This window comes from Coregonus lavaretus (genome assembly GCF_964263955.1).
Source record: "Coregonus lavaretus genome assembly, chromosome: 39".
In the NCBI taxonomy this organism is placed as follows: domain Eukaryota; kingdom Metazoa; phylum Chordata; class Actinopteri; order Salmoniformes; family Salmonidae; genus Coregonus; species Coregonus lavaretus.
This window is the reverse complement of record NC_140026.1, coordinates 25,063,896-25,081,918: the sequence shown is the minus strand read 5'-3', so window position 1 is coordinate 25,081,918 and position 18,023 is coordinate 25,063,896. Positions and strand designations below refer to the sequence as shown.

Genomic DNA, 18,023 nt, shown 5'->3' with positions numbered 1-18,023 from the left:
AGCAGTGATGTTTTGGGGCTGTCGCTGGGCAACACAGACTTTCAACTCCCTCCAAAGATTTTCTATGGGGTTGAGATCTGGAGACTGGATAGGCCACTCCAGGACCTTGAAATGCTTCTTACGAAGCCACTCCTTCGTTGCCCGGGCGGTGTCTTTGGGAAGTTACAGGTCTGTGAGAGCCAGAAATCTTGCTTGTTTGTAGGTGACCAAATACTTATTTTCCACCATAATTTGCAAATAAATTCATAAAAAATCCTACAATGTGATTTTCTGGAAAGAAAATTCTCAATTTGTCTGTCATATTTGACGTGTACCTATGATGAAAATTACAGGCCTCTCTCATCTTTTTAAGTGGGAGAACATGCACAATTGGTGGCTGACTAAATACTTTTTTCCCCACTGTATACGAAACCTTTTTTGATATACTCAGAGGACTGTTATTAGCATGTTTTAACCACTCCTATGTAAATGGTAGATTATCAGACACTCAAGAAGAAGGTCTGATTTAATTATTACTGAAACAGGATACAAGTGGGAAATACAAAGATCCAGTCCATTTAAAAAATTGGAGGCCCTTTACACTTCAGTGTTGTGATGCAAAAATTCTAGCAGAATGTATAGCGCAGGGGTGTCAAACGTCCGGCCCGCGGGCCGAATCAGGCCCGCAAACGGGTTTAATCCGGTCCGCGAGATGATAAAAAAAAAATAATAATAATTTAAATTAAAAAATTTGTAAAGTATAAAAATGCGCTGCAATTTTTCTATAAAATAAACTGCTGTTCCAATTGCGTCCACTGGATGGCGCAATAGCAATTGTGTTAAGCAAGCAAACTTTTTATACCGGGGCAGAGCAAGTAGATCAAGCACATGCAGCCAATGAGCTACTTTGTTTTGCCCGCGATATTTATTACGGCTTCTACTTTTAACATTATGTGCTTTGGCACCCTCATTGCCCCAATATGTCTCTGTCAAAAAAGAGAAAAGTGGACGCAGAGTGCAGAGTGTTCCAAGAAAAATGGTCATCCTATTTATTCACGGAATTGAATGGGAAAGCTGTATGTTTGGTGTGTTCAGAGCATGTTGCAGTGCTGAAAGAATATAACCTTCGTCGCCACTATGTGAGTCTTCATGCCGACAAATATGACAACTTTCAAGGACAGCGGAGATGAGAGAAGGTGAATGAACTGTTGGCGGGTCTGAAGAAACAGCAGTCTGTGTTTACTCACAGCCGAGACATCAGTGACGCTGCAGTGAAAGCTAGCTACCTCATTGCTAATGAAATCGCAGTGGCTTCAAAACCATTTAGTGAGGGTGAATTTGTAAAAACATGCATGATGAAGGCAGCGGAGATTGTGTGCCCTGAAAAGCGGCAGGCTTTTGCAAATATCAGCCTGACAAGAAACACAGTTGCAGACAGGATTTCCGATCTTTCAGTGGATTTGGACAGCCAGTTGAAGCAAAAAGTAAAGTCATTTATTGCGTTTTCGGTTGCAATTGATGAAAGCACGGACATTACAGATGTTGCACAACTGGCCATTTTCATCCGCGGAGTTGATGACACATTGACCGTCACCGAGGAGTTCGTGGAGTTGGTGCCGATGACAGATACAACGACAGCAGCTGATATTTTTACCGCACTCGTCGGCGCGCTGGACAGGGTCGGAGTGGACTGGTCCCGCGCTGTCAGCCTGGCTACAGATGGTGCGCCCTCAATGATCGGGAAAAAAGCAGGCGTTGTGACAAAGTTCAGAGAGAAAGTGCAATTTGCAAATGGAGGACGTGATTTTTTGACTTTTCACTGTATTTTGCACCAGGAGGCTTTGTGTTGCAAGTCATTAAAGATGGATAACGTCATGAAGGTGGTCATCCAAACTGTTAATTTCATCCGATCCAGAAGCCTGAATCACCGTCAGTTTGACAGCCTTCTCAGAGAGAAAGACCACATCTATGGCCTGCCATACCACACTGAGGTAAGATGGTTAAGCCGAGGTGCTGTGCTGAGGCGTTTCTTTGATTTACGAGAAGAAATTGAACAGTTCATGGAAGAAAAGGGCAAACCAGTGTTAGAATTTCATTCCGCAGAATGGATGCAGGACCTTGAATTTATGGTGGATGTTACAGAGCACCTGAATAACTTGAACAAACAGCTGCAAGGGCGCAACAAAGTTGTCACGCAGTATTATGACAGCATACGTTCTTTCAGGTTGAAGCTGTCATTGTGGGAGACGCAACTTGCCGGTGGTGATGCAGCTCACTTCCCCTGTCTGAAAAATGTGTGCGCGACCCAACGTGGCAGACATGAAGCGGTTCAAAGATAAAATAACGGGACTGTTACGGGAGTTTGAGCAACGCTTTCAGATTTATGTTTATATGTTTTTATGTTGATGTGCTATTGTTTTTAATTGATTTTATTTTATTTGTATATTTAACCTATTATTGACTCTGTGGTTCTTGCACTTGTTTGGGGAACAGGATTTCATTATTTTTATCTACATTTCTGCCTGAGAAATGACACCCTGATACAGTTCTGTGATCTGTGAAACAGTTCTGTTAATCACTGAGGCATTGTGTGTTTGTGTGTTCTTTTTCTTTAGAATTTTCAAATAAACTTGACGTGTTTTATGATTAATAGTGATGTTGTGCTTGTACTATTTTGGACACACTGTCCTCAGGCTCCAGCTTTATGTTGTATGTTGATCGTATTAAAACAAAGAAAACAATCTGAAGTTGTTGTTTTTAAGTTATATATACCATGATTTTTCCGGTCCGGCCCACTTGGGAATAGATTTTCCTCCATGTGGCCCCTGAGCTAAAATGAGTTTGACACCCCTGGTATAGCGCATAGAATTAAAAAGGTATTGTCGGACATTATTCATTCTAATCAGACAGGTTTTTTACATGTACGATACATTGGAGATAATATAAAGCAAGTACTGGAAACAATAGAACACTGAAAAATAATCTGGGAAACCAGGTCTGCTATTCATAGCAGACTTTGAAAAGGCATTTGATAAAGTACGACTGGAGTTTATATATAAATGCCTGGAGCATTTCAATTTTGGAGAATCTCTTCCAAAATGGGTTAAGATCATGTATAGTAACCCTAGGTGTAAAATAGTAAATAATGGCTATTTCTCCAAAAGTTTTAAACTGTCAAGAGGAGTAAAACAAGGTTGTCCACTATCGGCATATCTATTTATTATGGCCATTGAAATGTTAGCTCTTAAAATCAGATCCAACAATAATATCAAGGGATTAGAAATCCAGGGCTTAAAAACAAAGGTGTCATTGTACGTTTTCTTTTAAATCCACAACTTGAATCCCTTCACAGCCTCATAGAGGATCTAGATACATTTTCTAACCTCTCTGGATTACAACCAAATTATGATAAATGTACTATATTACGTACTGGACCACTAAAAAATTAAAATGTTATATTACCATGTAGTTTACCAATAAAATGGTCTGATGGTGATGTGGATATACTTGGAATACATATCCCAAATGAAATAAATGATCTCACTCCAATAAATGTTAATAGAAAGTTAGCAAAAATAGATACGATCTTGCTACCATGGAAAGGTAAATACCTGTCTGTTTGTGAAAAAAATCACCCTGATTAACTCTTTAGTATTATCCCAGTTTACCTATTTGCTTATGGTCTTGCCTACGCCTAGCGAACAGTTGTTTAATTTTATGAGAAAAAAAGATTCCATTTGATTTGGAACGGAAAGCCAGACAAAATTAAAAGGGCCTATTTATATAATGAATATGAATTCGGAGGACAGAAATGATTAAATATTAAAGCATTAGACCCATCACTAAAAGTTTCAGTCATACAAAAGGTATACTTAAATCCGAACTGGTTCTTTAGCAAATTAGTAAAATTGTCTCACCTCATGTTCAAGAATGGCCTTTTTCCCTTTATTCAGATTACAACCTCTCACTTTCAGTTATTTGAAAAGGAAATAATCTCCCAAATATCACTATTTCTAAAACAAGCCAAAGAAAGTTGGTTGCAAATTCAAAAAATATTGTTGTTAAACTCAAATATACTAATTGATAAAAAACCATTATTTTTTGAAAAAATATTTTTAAAAGGTATAATCTTCTTAAATGATATCATAGGTAGGACTGGTGGAGTTATGTCGCACATGCAGCTAACAATAACATATGGAAATATCTGCTCTACCCAAAATTACAACCAACTAATTGCAGCATTACTGCAAAATTGGAAGAGGAAAGTGGAAGGGGGAAAAAGTAAGGAACTTGTCTGTCGGCCCTGCATTAAAGACCATAATTGGTTAAAGAAAATTGTGATAAATAAAAAAGTATACCAGTTTCATTTAAGGACCAAAGGATTGACAGCCGTCCCATATAGATTGCAAAAAAGTTGGGAAGAGATTTTTGATGTACCGATTCCATGGCATAGTGTTTATGAACTGATACGCAAAATGACGCCGGATTCAAAACTTATAATTTTTCAATTTAAATGTATTATACAAAATTCTTGTTACCAATAGAATGTTATTTATATGGGGGATACAATCTTCCCAGCTCTGCAGATTTTGCTGCAAAGAGACAGAATCATTAGATCATTTGTTTTGGTACTGTCCATTTGTAGCTTGTTTTTGGTCACAGGTCCAGGAATGGCTGAAGAATTGCAATATTTACCTGGAGCTAACCCTGCAGATAGTACTACGGGGTGATCTGAAAAGTCAATAATATAATAATACTTTTAATAAAAATGTTTATTTTCAATTTACCATCTGTAGAAACAATGAGAATAGAAGGGTTCAGTACTTTTGTGAAACATCACAGTACAGTTGAAATATATATGGCAAATATAAATCCTATATGGATAGTGTTAAAAGATAGATGGGAGGTGTTGAATGGAGCTGAAGGATGGGACTAATAACAACTAACCACCATTAATAACAAGATAACTAATGTAAAGCATACTGTGTCCATAATAAGTATATAGGTTATAGGTTGAGCGCTTTTGTGAAAGAGCACAGTTAGAAAGATATGGCATATAGAAGCAAACCGGATGGACATCATGATAATGATCGGAGAGGTTGAGGGTAGAGGAAGTTCAGGAGTAAAAACAAATAAAATAGAATTATTGTAAAATTGACTGTGTCCATAAAATGTATATAGTCTGTATAAGCTGGAAGTAGAGGCCTAAGCGTTGTTGTTCACTAGTTTACTCCAATTAGGGAAGGGGTGGTGGGGTTGGAAAGTAATAAAGGGAAATATATTTTATAAAAATGATATGTAAACTCAGCAAAAAAAGAAACGTCCCTTTTCCAGGACCATGTCTTTCAAAGATAATTTGTAAAATTCCAAATAACTTCACAGATATTTATTGTAAAGGGTTTAAACACTGTTTCCCATGCTTGTTCAATGAACCATAAACCATTAATGAACATGCACCTGTGGAACGGTCGTTAAGACACTAACAGCATACAGACGGTAGGCAATTAAGGTCACAATTATGAAAACTTAGGATACTAAAGAGGCCTTTCTACTGACTCTGACAGTAGTTTTCAATCCTCTCAAAAATGTTTTCTTGCCTAACATTATTATTTGGAAACGGTACATTGATTATATTTTTGTTCTATGGAGGGGTGATTTAAAACAGCTCCAGGCATTCCATGCTTTTCTTAACTCTTGTTCTGAGCACCTGAGGTTTACTATGGAATCTGACACACGTCAAATCAGTTTCCTTGATCTTCTGATTTTGTGAGGATAATGTTCTATACACTGATCTTTACAGGAAACCTACTGATCGTAACAGTTTGTTGAGGGCTGATAGTTGTCACCCGCTTCCCTTGAAAAATAGTTTGCCCTACAGCCAATTCTGTCGAATCAAAAGAATATGTAAAAAACAATCAGATTTCGACCGAAATATGGCTGCGACGCAAAGAGAATTCAAGGAGAGGGGGTACAAAAATGGTCAGATTAATACTGCCATTGAGAAAATTCAAAACAAATCGAGACTTGACCTCTTTCAGGGACAGTCTCGCAAAAATAAGCATTCTTGCGTTCTAACTACACGCTATTCAAAGTGCTCTGAACAAATTAAGGGAATCGTTCACTAACATTGGCACATTCTAAGATCTGATGACAGTATTGGTAATGTGTTTTCGGACCCTCCATTGGTTGTGTTCTCGCGGGCAGAAACCTCAGAGATCAATTGGTAAACTCGGATTTACCACCCCTAAATATCCCTGCACAACGTTTATTTGCGCCTCTACCGGATGGAAACTACAAGTGTAACAGCTGCGCTCAATGCAATGGCACTTACAAATGTAGATCCTTTAAACACCCCCAAACAGGGAAACAGATCCCAATCAAAGGTGTTATTACGTGCTCCACTAAGGCAGTTATTTATCTTATAACTTGTCCTTGCGGTAAACATTATGTGGGTAAAACAAAGCGCGAATTAAAAGTACGAATCTCGGAGCACCATTAGGTGCAAAAACTCGACATACCCAGTCGCTGCCCACTTTTAGGAAGCGAACCACTCGATTTTGTCCCTACGTTATATATCGGCATCGAACATTTCACCCTCCCTAGGAGAGGGGGTGACCTCGACAACTTATTGTTAAAACGAGAGGCTGCCTGGATCTTTAATTTAAAGACCCTTGCTCCCTTCAGTCTCAACGTAGACTTTGATTTGAAGCCATTCTTGTGATTGTGATTTTGCTATTCATTGTAAATGTTTGTGGGCCTATGTAGCCAAGTTGTATCTATGATCGTATGCTATCCATGTTTTTTGTATGTTCTGTTTATCTGTGAATTAACCAATGCTATTAGGCCACACCCGGCCATGATTACAGACACCTGCGTGTGTCCTTTGACACTATATAAACTCTTGACCCACAGTGTTTGTCATTATGCCCTGATGAAGACAGCTTGTCTGTCGAAACATTGGTTATTAGGTTATTAAATTATTGCATCTGAGCTACTAGAGTGTGCGGCTTTCCTTTTCTTTTTCAAGTGTTCTACTCCGTTAGCCAGCACCTCGCCTAAATAGGTGTGTGTTTCCTTCGCCTCTATAGTAAGGCAGATCCTCACCAGACATCACCGGCAACAACGTCGCCTATGGGCACAAACCCACCGTCGCTGGACCAGACAGGACTGGCAAAAAGTGCTCTTCACTGACAAGTTGCGGTTTTGTCTCACCAAGGGTGATGGTTGGATTAGCGTTTATCGTCGAAGGAATGAGCGTTACACCGAGGCCTGTACTCTGGAGCGGGATCGATTTGGAGGTGGAGGGTCCGTCATGGTCTGGGGCGGTCTCAATGCTGTGCGTTACAGGGAAGACATCCTCCTCCCTTATGTGGTACCCTTCCTGCAACTCATCCTGACATGACCCTCCAGCATGACAATGCCACCAGCCATACTGCTTGTTTTGTGCGTGATTTCTTGCAAGACAGGAATGTCAGTGTTCTGCCATGGCCAGCGACGAGCCCAGATCTCAATCCCATTGAGCACGTCTGGGACCTGTTGGATCGGAGGGTGAGGGCTAGGGCCATTCCCCCCAGAAATGTCCGGGAACTTGCAGGTGCCTTGGTGGAAGAGTGGGGTAACATCTCACAGCAAGAACTGGCAAATCTGGTGCAGTCCATGAGGAGGAGATGCACTGCTGTACTTAATGCAGCTGGTGGCCACATCAGATACTGACTGTTACTTTTTTTTTGCCCCCCCCCCCCCCCCCTTTGTTCAGGGACACATTATTCAATTTCTGTTAGTCACATGTCTGTGGAACTTGTTCAGTTTATGTCTCAGTTGTTGTTATGGTCATACAAATATTTATGTTAAGTTTGCTGAAAATAAACGCAGTTGACAATGACAGGACATTTCTTTTTTTGCTGAGTGTGTGTATATATATATATATGTATATATATATATACACTGCCCAAAAAAATAAAGGGAACACTTACACAACACAATGTAACTCCAAGTCAATCACACTTCTGTGAAATCAAACTGTCCACTTAGGAAGCAACACTGATTGACAATACATTTCACATGCTGTTGTGCAAATGGAATAGACAACAGGTGGAAATTATAGGCAATTAGCAAGACACCCCCAATAAAGGACTGGTTTTTCAGGTGGTGACCACAGACCACTTCTCAGTTCCTATGCTTCCTGGCTGATGTTTTGGTCACTTTTGAATGCTGGCAGTGCTTTCACTCTAGTGGTAGCATGAGACGGAGTCTACAACCCACACAAGTGGCTCAGGTAGTGCAGCTCATCCAGGATGGCACATCAATGCGAGCTGTGGCAAGAAGGTTTGCTGTGTCTGTCAGCGTAGTGTCCAGAGCATGGAGGCGCTACCATGAGACAGGCCAGTACATGGAGGAGGCCGTAGGAGGGCAACAACCCAGCAGCAGGACTGCTACCTCCGCCTTTGTGCAAGGAGGAGCAGGAGGAGCACTGCCAGAGCCCTGCAAAATGACCTCCAGCAGGCCACAAATGTACATGTGTCTGCTCAAACGGTCAGAAACAGACTCCATGAGGGTGGTATGAGGGCCCGACGTCCACAGGTGGGGGTTGTGCTTACAGCCCAACACCGTGCAGGACGTTTGGCATTTGCCAGAGAACACCAAGATTGGCAAATTCGCCACTGGCGCCCTGTGCTCTTCACAGATGAAAGCAGGTTCACACTGAGCACATGTGACAGAGTCTGGAGACGCCGTGGAGAATGTTCTGCTGCCTGCAACATCCTCCAGCATGACCGGTTTGGCAGTGGGTCAGTCATGGTGTGGGGTGGCATTTCTTTGGGGGGCCGCACAGCCCTCCATGTGCTCGCCAGAGGTAGCCTGACTGCCATTAGGTACCGAGATGAGATCCTCAGACCCCTTGTGAGACCATATGCTGGTGCGGTTGGCCCTGGGTTCCTCCTAATGCAAGACAATGCTAGACCTCATGTGGCTGGAGTGTGTCAGCAGTTCCTGCAAGAGGAAGGCATTGATGCTATGGACTGGCCCGCCCGTTCCCCAGACCTGAATCCAATTGAGCACATCTGGGACATCATGTCTCGCTCCATCCACCAACGTCACATTGCATCACAGACTGTCCAGGAGTTGGCGGATGCTTTAGTCCAGGTCTGGGAGGAGATCCCACAGGAGACCATCCGCCACCTCATCAGGAGCATGCCCAGGCGTTGTAGGGAGGTCATACAGGCACGTGGATGCCACACACACTACCTAGCCTCATGTTGACTTGTTTTTTAAGGACATTACATCAAAGTTGGATCAGCCTGTAGTGTGGTTTTCCACTTTAATTTTGAGGGTGACTCCAAATCCAGACCTCCATGGGTTGATAAATTTGATTTCCATTGATAATTTTTGTGTGATTTTGTTGTCAGCACATTCAACTATGTAAAGAAAAAAGTATTTAATAAGATTATTTCATTCAGTTAGATCTAGGATGTGTTATTTTAGTGTTGCCTTTATTTTTTTTAGCAGTATGTATGTATATATATATATATATATATATATATATATATATATATATATATATTAGTGTATGTATGTATGTATGTATGTATATATATATATATATTAGTGTATGTATGTATGTGTGTATGTGTATATATATATGCGAGAGAGAAAAAACATATGGGGGATTGGAAGTGATGCAGACAATTACATTGATAGATTGTAACTTCCATCTCCAATATTAAAGCTGATCTACCCCCCCAAAAATAAATAAATAATTAGACAGCCCTAACTATTATCTCTCTCAGTCTTCATCGTTTTTTTCTCTATAGGGACTAAAACTGGAGAATATTTTCATAATGTAATTTGACAACATGCCCTAACTAACTAGTACACCTACACCCTTTTCTGACAGCTGGAGCAGAAAATCCTTTCACCCTCTTCCATTGATGTTATGTACAAATGCATTTGGAGCATGCATTTTTAATTTACAATGATAAATAGGCCTACATCAAGATAACAAGCTAATATGAAGTTAACTATCTGATGATATTTCACATCGCTATAGTGCTGTATGTAAAGTTGTTTAGCTAGCTAGCTAACAAGCAGTTCATTCGCCTACACATAGTGGCCTGCTGTAGCTAGCTAGCTAGCTAATAATACATTGGGTTTTTTAACATTTTCTAAATGTACACTACCAGTCAAATGTGGACACACCTACTCATTCAAGGGTTTTTCTTTATTTTTTACTATTTTCTACATTGTAGAATAATAGTGAAGTCATCAAAACAATGAAATAACAAAATATATTTTGATTCGTTTAACACTTTTTTGGTTACTACATGATTCCATATGTGTTATTTCATTGTTTTGATGACTTCACTATTATTCTACAATGTAGAAAATAGTAAAAAATAAAGAAAAACCCTTGAATGAGTAGGTGTGTCCAAACTTTTGACTGGTACTGTATATATATCTTAATATCTGCTTTTTTTTAATTATATAATCGTCAAGCCCATTCATAAGATTAGGGGACTCTGCCTGGATTTATGAAGTAGGAGGATGTCATTTTCACATCGTATAGTAGGTGTAGCAATTTTATGGTGAACCATCCAGCTAACCTATCACTGGGAAAGTTGGAGCTATTTCCATATTCCTTATCGTACCCATTGATCATTATACTAACTCCTGAGTGGCGCAGTGGTCTAAGGCACTGCATCGCAGTGCTAACTGTGCCACTAGATCCTGGTTCGAATCCAGGCTCTGTCGCAGCCGGCCGCGACCGGGAGACTCATGGGCGGCGCACAATTGGCCCAGCGTCGTCCAGGGTAGGGGAGGGAATGGCCGGCAGGGATGTAGCTCAGTTGATAGAGCATGGCGTTTGCAACGCCAGGGTTGTGGGTTCGTTTCCCACGGGGGGCCAGTATTTAAAAAAATATGTATTCACTAACTGTAAGTCGCTCTGGATAAGAGCGTCTGCTAAATGACTAAAATGTAAATGTAAAATGATACTTATTGGCATACAGGTGACACACTTCTAGACCAGTGTTTCCCAAACCTCTCTCGAGAACCCCCAGCCAGTCCACTTCTTTGATATATTCCAGAACTAGCACAGCTGATACAAAAGGTCACCTAATCATCAACCTTAGTTGAATCCGCAGTGCTACTTCTGGAATACATCAAATAACTGGGATGGCTGGTTACTCGAGGAGAGGTTTTGGGAACACTAGACAGTTGTGCAAACAATTCACACACATACCATGCAAGTGCTGCCCTGTTGTGGTCACACCGTGCTGAGCGTACACAATGTAGGACCTCTTTAAAATAAAATTGAATTGGCACATACCATATGTCCTAAATTATGTTAGTATAATGCAAAGTAATTGTAATTGAGAATCAAATTCTCTTAGCAAATAATGCCTTACTAGATTCTTGATTGAGAGGGAGAGATAAGCTTATTCCTCACATTCCTCTAGGGTTACCTGGAGGAAAATGGGGGAGGGTCATGCTTTTTCAATTTCAGTCAAGGGGAGGGTTTAGTATTTTTTTAAAGTCTAGTCCAGGGGATGGTCATGTAATTTGTAATTGATTTAATTTCAATGTTTATCAGTGTTTTAGAATTAGTCTATATATCGATATGTGCACGATGCCACCCATCATCTCTGATTCTCCGCTGGGCACGCAATATCAAGAGCGCCTATAGCGTATTTAGTGTGGTCTCAATTAAATGATCCATAGCCTATGGAGTATAGGCTACGAAGTGCACGCTCAGAGAAGCACAGAAGAAAGTGATATTTCTAAGATAGCGGCTGAGATGGTCTAAATATAACTAGGCTGCATTAGACACTGCAATGGATATTCCAACCCTGAGCCCCGGCCTGCTCTGCTCTTGCTGATCAAAAACCTTTGTGTGTGTGCTGCCTAACCAGGTTAGGTCTAGTCCAAAAAATGCACTATCTTGCGGGATGACTAGCCTATGTTCAGTTTGAGAAGGGGAGCGCGAAGATGAGAAGGAGGACCGGAGGTCATAGTGTGCTACTACTATGAGTGATTTAATTACAAAACGATATGTTTCTTGCCTATGATGTATTTATCAGAGTTATTAATGTGTGACCCCCCACACAATAAGACATATTGTAGTAACTTACATTGTGGTGCTGAAACTTGAAGCAGCAGCCGCAGCACAATCAATCAGAAATGGACAGCTCATTGTGCTGAAAGTAGGCAAATTCGAGTAGGCATAATTCATTTCAACCATCTTCATTTTAATTAGACTTTACTAACAACAAGAGGGCTTTGTGTTTGAGCCTATTTCTTCCTATTTAAGAAATATGAGGTATGCCTACCTGTTTGACAGACTAAATTAGGCTATAGGCTGCTATATCCATCAATTTTCTTCGGTCAATTCCTCAACCCATCATGCACTCTTTAAATAGCCCACCCCCCAGTGAAGGGCTGTTAAGTTAAAACTAAGACTCGAATTGAGAGGGTGTATGCCATAGGCCTACCTTTTTTTTCAAGAAAATGGCAAAACGCACAGGCCTACCCCTTGTTAGCTTCAGATGTTAAAGAAAATAAAATGGATTCGATGATATAAAGTGATCAATAACAGAGCTTTGGTCCGCAATGCTTTATGCTAGAAACAAGCTGTAAAATACCCGGGAAAGACCTGATGCCGATGCATATGGGAATATCATTGTTTCATTTCATTCAAAGGCTGAGCTACAACCTTCTATAGCTGAGGAGAGAAAATGTTCACTTTTCTTGATTAGTATTCTAATTCTGTCACTATCAATTGATTAAGCTATTCACTTTCTGTACAATAGAAGATGTTTAAACCCAGATAGCTTTAGAGTGTGATCTTCTTTCGTTTGGTTAAGCCACGGAAGAAGAGTAACCAGCAGTTAAAGCTTACATTTTTCTGCGTCTGTAGGCGTACTCAGTCTGAGGTGGAAAGGAAGGCCTAATTTTTGAAAGCAACATGCTCTGATTCCTAATGATGTCTCAAATTTAATTGTTTGCAAACAGGGACAGTTTCGTTGCAAACAATACACACTGATTTGGCATTGGAGAAATATGATAAGCTGAACACATAGGCCTATCTCTCTGTCCATTCTTAGCCTGTAATTTTAGTAATTTGTGTGGTATTAAAAAAGATTCTGCTAATATGTAAAATGACGTAGAATTGCATGAAATGTTTATAAAAGGCATTTTTTTCTAAGACCTGCAAATACAATGATAGATTAATGCAATGCTTTTACTATAAAGGAGATCTTTCCACCCCTCCTTGTCCACTGTGGTCTGCGAAACGACAACCTTCTAACCCGCAGCCCTTGGAATGATAAAAAAGACTGCGTTGCCATGTGATGCTTACAGGATGAAGAACAGTTTATTATTTTTTTTATCCAAGGCTCTGTTCTGTCCAAGTAGTTAGGGTAAACTGTTGACACGTTCTCTGCTATCCACTTTGTTTTTTAATTATTATTTTGGGTATAGGGGAGGGTCACTATATATATTTTTAAGCGTTCAGGGAGGGTTTAAGTATAATATATTTTGCTGAAGGGAAGGCCATCCATTTTCATTTTAGAGAGGTCAGATTATCTCCATGTAACCCTTATTATAAATAACGTTCACTCCCTAACGTCTCTGGGACTGGCCTGGACCTTGAATTACTGTTTTGAAACGTGCTGAGACTGTAATCGGATCGTAAGGTCCTTAAGCGCAACCTATCTCTTTTTCTCTCCCTCGCTCTCTCTCCCCCTCTTTCGCTGACTCTCTCTCTCTCTGTCTCTGACTTTTGCAAACACACGTGCACATGCAGAGACGCACATGCGCACACACACACTCTCTCTCTCCCTTGTTCTCTCTACCCCTTCGTCTCCCTCTCTCTCACTCGCTCTCCAGCGGGCATTAGGAGCTTATCTCTGGATTAGGGTCCAGAGGGGAGGAGTAGTTTGGGAGTCAGGAGACACAGGTGGTGGGGGGAGGGAGAGGGAGAGTTGAGAGCAGAGGAGGGAGGAAGGGAATGGGGGATAGAGGGAGGAAGAGAGGTGAGAGGGGTAGAGGGAGAGAAGAGAGGAGGAAAGGATAGAGGGGGGAATTAGGGGGAGTGGGATCAGGGAGCCTTTACACCACATTATACTGTTCCATCCCCGCTGTATGAGTATACATTTAGATTTTCCTCATTATCATCACGAAAGGATAAGGTTCACTGTATCAAATTCATGGTGCGAGGTTCATTTTATCAAATTCATAGTTCATGGTGGGTCAAGGTTCCCAAGCCTCATCTTCATCCTCGGTCTACACTCGGCAGAGGGAGAATACCTCTCGTGTGGAGCCACACATCCCTCAATTACATCCTATCATGTGAGTTCTCCTACTGGGGTGTCTGGAACATCTCGTGGCCGGTCTCATAAAATGAAATGCAGAGTAAACATGAACGTGCATGCACACACACACGCAACCATGCACTCACTCACGCAAGCATGCACGCAGGCACAAATGTATGCACACAGGCCGCCTCTGTGTGCGTCCCCTTGTGTCCACCTCTGAGTATGCTTCAATTACAGGGTGACTGTCACGAGACGTCACAACGCGTCTGCATAGCGAAACCTCTACGTACTAGCCAGGCCGATGACGGTTTAAACATTCCAATGGGTGTTATAGCATAGCAGCATAGCATAGTCTCCTGTCATGTATCTCGTGGTATATCGTTAACTGGTTTGAGCGGATATCAAGCCTGCTGCTATTGTGTCATTAAATCAGGTGTCACTTAGTCATTATAGCTACAACAAGGCAGTGAGAGCAAACTATTTATTTATAGTAGAATGCGTATGACTATTGAAAGAGAAGGGGTGAGTCATTATATTATTTTTGTATCTAATAAAATAAGTGTAATTTCTATGGCTTCATTTGTTTGACATGCAGGACACAAGGGGAAGACAATACAAAGTAGCTTACAAGTGCATTAATCATTTACTAAACAAAATATGTATGCAAATATGCTAGCCATTATTAGTGGACGCTCAAAGGCTTTATCTCTTTACCTTGCCTCCCAGGACTGACCAGTTTGTGCCTCTCCCTGTCCAAATACAGAGACGAATCTGATTCAATCAATGTTTACGCGGTGTCTTTGTGTACAAACTAAGACCACGTGCACACATGTCTACACTATATATACAAAAGTATGTGGACACCCCTTCAAATTAGTGAATTCTGCTATTTCAGCCACACCCGTTGCTGACAGGATGAGGCTTTGAAGCAGGATATCAGCTGTAGTCTGTGTTTGGACTGATAGTGGCAGACCGATGTCCTTATCGATAATGGCTGATGGCTGTTCTGAAAGCACACACACATCTCTGGTCAGATAATAACAGAGGAAAACAAACAAAAGAGAAGCCCTTTCATTCATCCCAGCCTTCCAGCCGCTCACTATTATCTATCTTGAACTTTGACCTACACAACGTAAACATGCTCGTCAACAACACTGGTTTGCATGCATGAGGTGTGGTGACACAAAGAGGATCGAAACATTCTGTGTCTTTCTGAACCAAACAGAAGAACAGCACAGTTCAACACCAACAGAGCCTATAGGTCGCTTTCTGACTGAGTAGGTGTGTGAACTTTGTCAACCAATTAACCGAACAATCTATCGCTTTGATCTTCTACCAGAGAGCAAACAACACAGTAGTTGTCACACAGACTAGAAGGGGAGCTAATTTTGCAGATAGATTGTAACTTCCATCAATGTAATTGTCTGCATCACTTACAATCCCCAATTTGTTTCAGTTTCTCGCAAATATATATATATATATATATACATACAGTTGAAGTCTGAAGTTTACATACACCTTAGCCAAATACATTTAAACTCAGCTTGTCACAATTCCTGACATTTAATCCTAGTAAACATTCCCTGTCTTAGGTCAGTTAGGATCACCGCTTTATTTTAAGAATGTGAAATGTCAGAATAATAGTAGAGAGAATGATTTATTTCAGCTTTTACTTATTTCATCACATTCTCAGTGGGTCAGAAGTTTACGTACACTCAATTAGTATTTGGTAGCATTGCCTTTAAATTGTTTAACTTGAGTCAAACTTTTCCGGTAGCCTTCCACAAGCTTCCCAAAATAAGTTGGGTGAATTTTGGCCCATCCTCCTGACAGAGCTGGTGTAACTGAGTCAGGTTTGAAGGCCTCCTTGCTCGCACAGTTTTTTCAGTTCTGCCCACAAATGTTCTATAGGCTTTGTGATGGCCACTCCAATACCTTGACTTCGTTGTCCTTAAGCCATTTTGCCACAACTTTGGAAGTATGCTTGGGGTCATTGTCCATTTGGAAGACCCATTTGCGACCAAGCTTTTACTTCCTGACTGATTTATTGAGTTGTTGCTTCAATATATCCACATAATTTCCTTCCTCATGATGCCATCTATTTTGTGAAGTGCACCAGTCCCTCCTGCAGCAAAGCACCCCCACAGCATGATGCTGCCACCCCCGTGCTTCATGGTTGGGATGGTGTTCTTCGGGTTGCAAACACCACCTTTTTCCTCCAAACATAACGATGGTCATTATGGCCAAACAGTTCTATTCTTTTTCATCAGATGATAGGACATTTCTCCAAAAAGTACGATCTTTGTCCCCATGTGCAGTTGCAAACCGTAGTCTGGCTTTTTTATGGCGGTTTTGGAGAATTGGCTTCTTCCTTGGCTGATTTCTTTTGATTTTCCCAATGATGTCAAGCAACGAGGCACTGAGTTTGAAGGTAGGCCTTGAAATACATCCACAAGTACACCTCCAATTGACTCAAATTATGTCAATTAGCCTATCAGAAGCTTCTAAAGCCATGACATAATTTTCTGGAATTTTCCAAGCTGTTTAATTAAAGGCACCGTCAACTTAGTGTATGTAAACTTCTGACCCACTGGAATTGTGATACAGTGAATTATATGTGAAATAATCTGTCTGTAAACAATTGTTGGAAAATTACTTGTGTCATGCACAAAGTAGATGTCCTAACCGACTTGCCAAAACTATAGTTTGTTAACAAGAAATTTGTGGAGTGATTGAAAAACGAGTTTTAATGACTCCAACCTAAGTGTATGTAAACTTCCGACTTCAACTGTACACATACAGTGGCGGAAAAAAGTATTTAGTCAGCCACCAATTGTGCATGTTCTCCCACTTAAAAAGATGAGAGAGGCCTGTAATTTTCATCATAGGTACACATCAACTATGACAGACAAATTGAGAAAATAAAATCCAGAAAATCACATTGTAGGATTTTTAATGAATTTATTTGCAAATTATGGTGGAAAATAAGTATTTGGTCACCTACAAACAAGCAAGATTTCTGGCTCTCACAGACCTGTAACTTCTTCTTTAAGAGGCTCCTCTGTCCTCCACTCGTTACCTGTATTAATGGCACCTGTTTGAACTTGTTATCAGTATAAAAGACACCTGTCCACAACCTCAAACAGTCACACTCCAAACTCCACTATGGCCAAGACCAAAGAGCTGTCAAAGGACACCAGAAACAAAATTGTAGACCTGCACCAGGCTGGGAAGACTGAATCTGCAATAGGTAAGCAGCTTGGTTTTAAGAAATCAACTGTGGGAGCAATTATTAGGAAATGGAAGACATACAAGACCACTGATAATCTCCCTCGATCTGGGGCTCCACGCAAGATCTCACCCCGTGGGGTCAAAATGATCACAAGAACGGTGAGCTAAAATCCCAGAACCACAAGGGGGGACCTAGTGAATGACCTGCAGAGAGCTGGGACCAAAGTAACAAAGCCTACCATCAGTAACACACTACGCCGCCAGGGACTCAAATCCTGCAGTGCTAGACGTGTCCCCCTGCTTAAGCCAGTACATGTCCAGGCCCGTCTGAAGTTTGCTAGATTGCATTTGGATGATCCAGAAGAGGATTGGGAGAATGTCAGATGGTCAGATGAAACCAAAATATAACTTTTTGGTAAAAACTCAACTTGTCGTGTTTGGAGGACAAAGAATGCTGAGTTGCATCCAAAGAACACCATATCTACTGTGAAGCATGGGGGTGGA

General features: G+C 40.9%; 1 long non-coding RNA gene across 2 annotated transcripts in view; it reads left to right on the top strand.

Moving 5' to 3' along the window:
• LOC311113215 overlaps positions 1-7,572 on the top strand; it is a 29,457-nt gene extending 21,885 nt beyond the window's left edge. For both annotated transcript variants that reach the window (XR_014610988.1, XR_014610989.1), the window contains one exon: positions 7,068-7,572. This is a non-coding gene — a long non-coding RNA (uncharacterized lncRNA). The remainder of the gene's footprint in view (positions 1-7,067) is intronic.
• Positions 7,573-18,023: the final 10,451 nt, after the last annotated feature.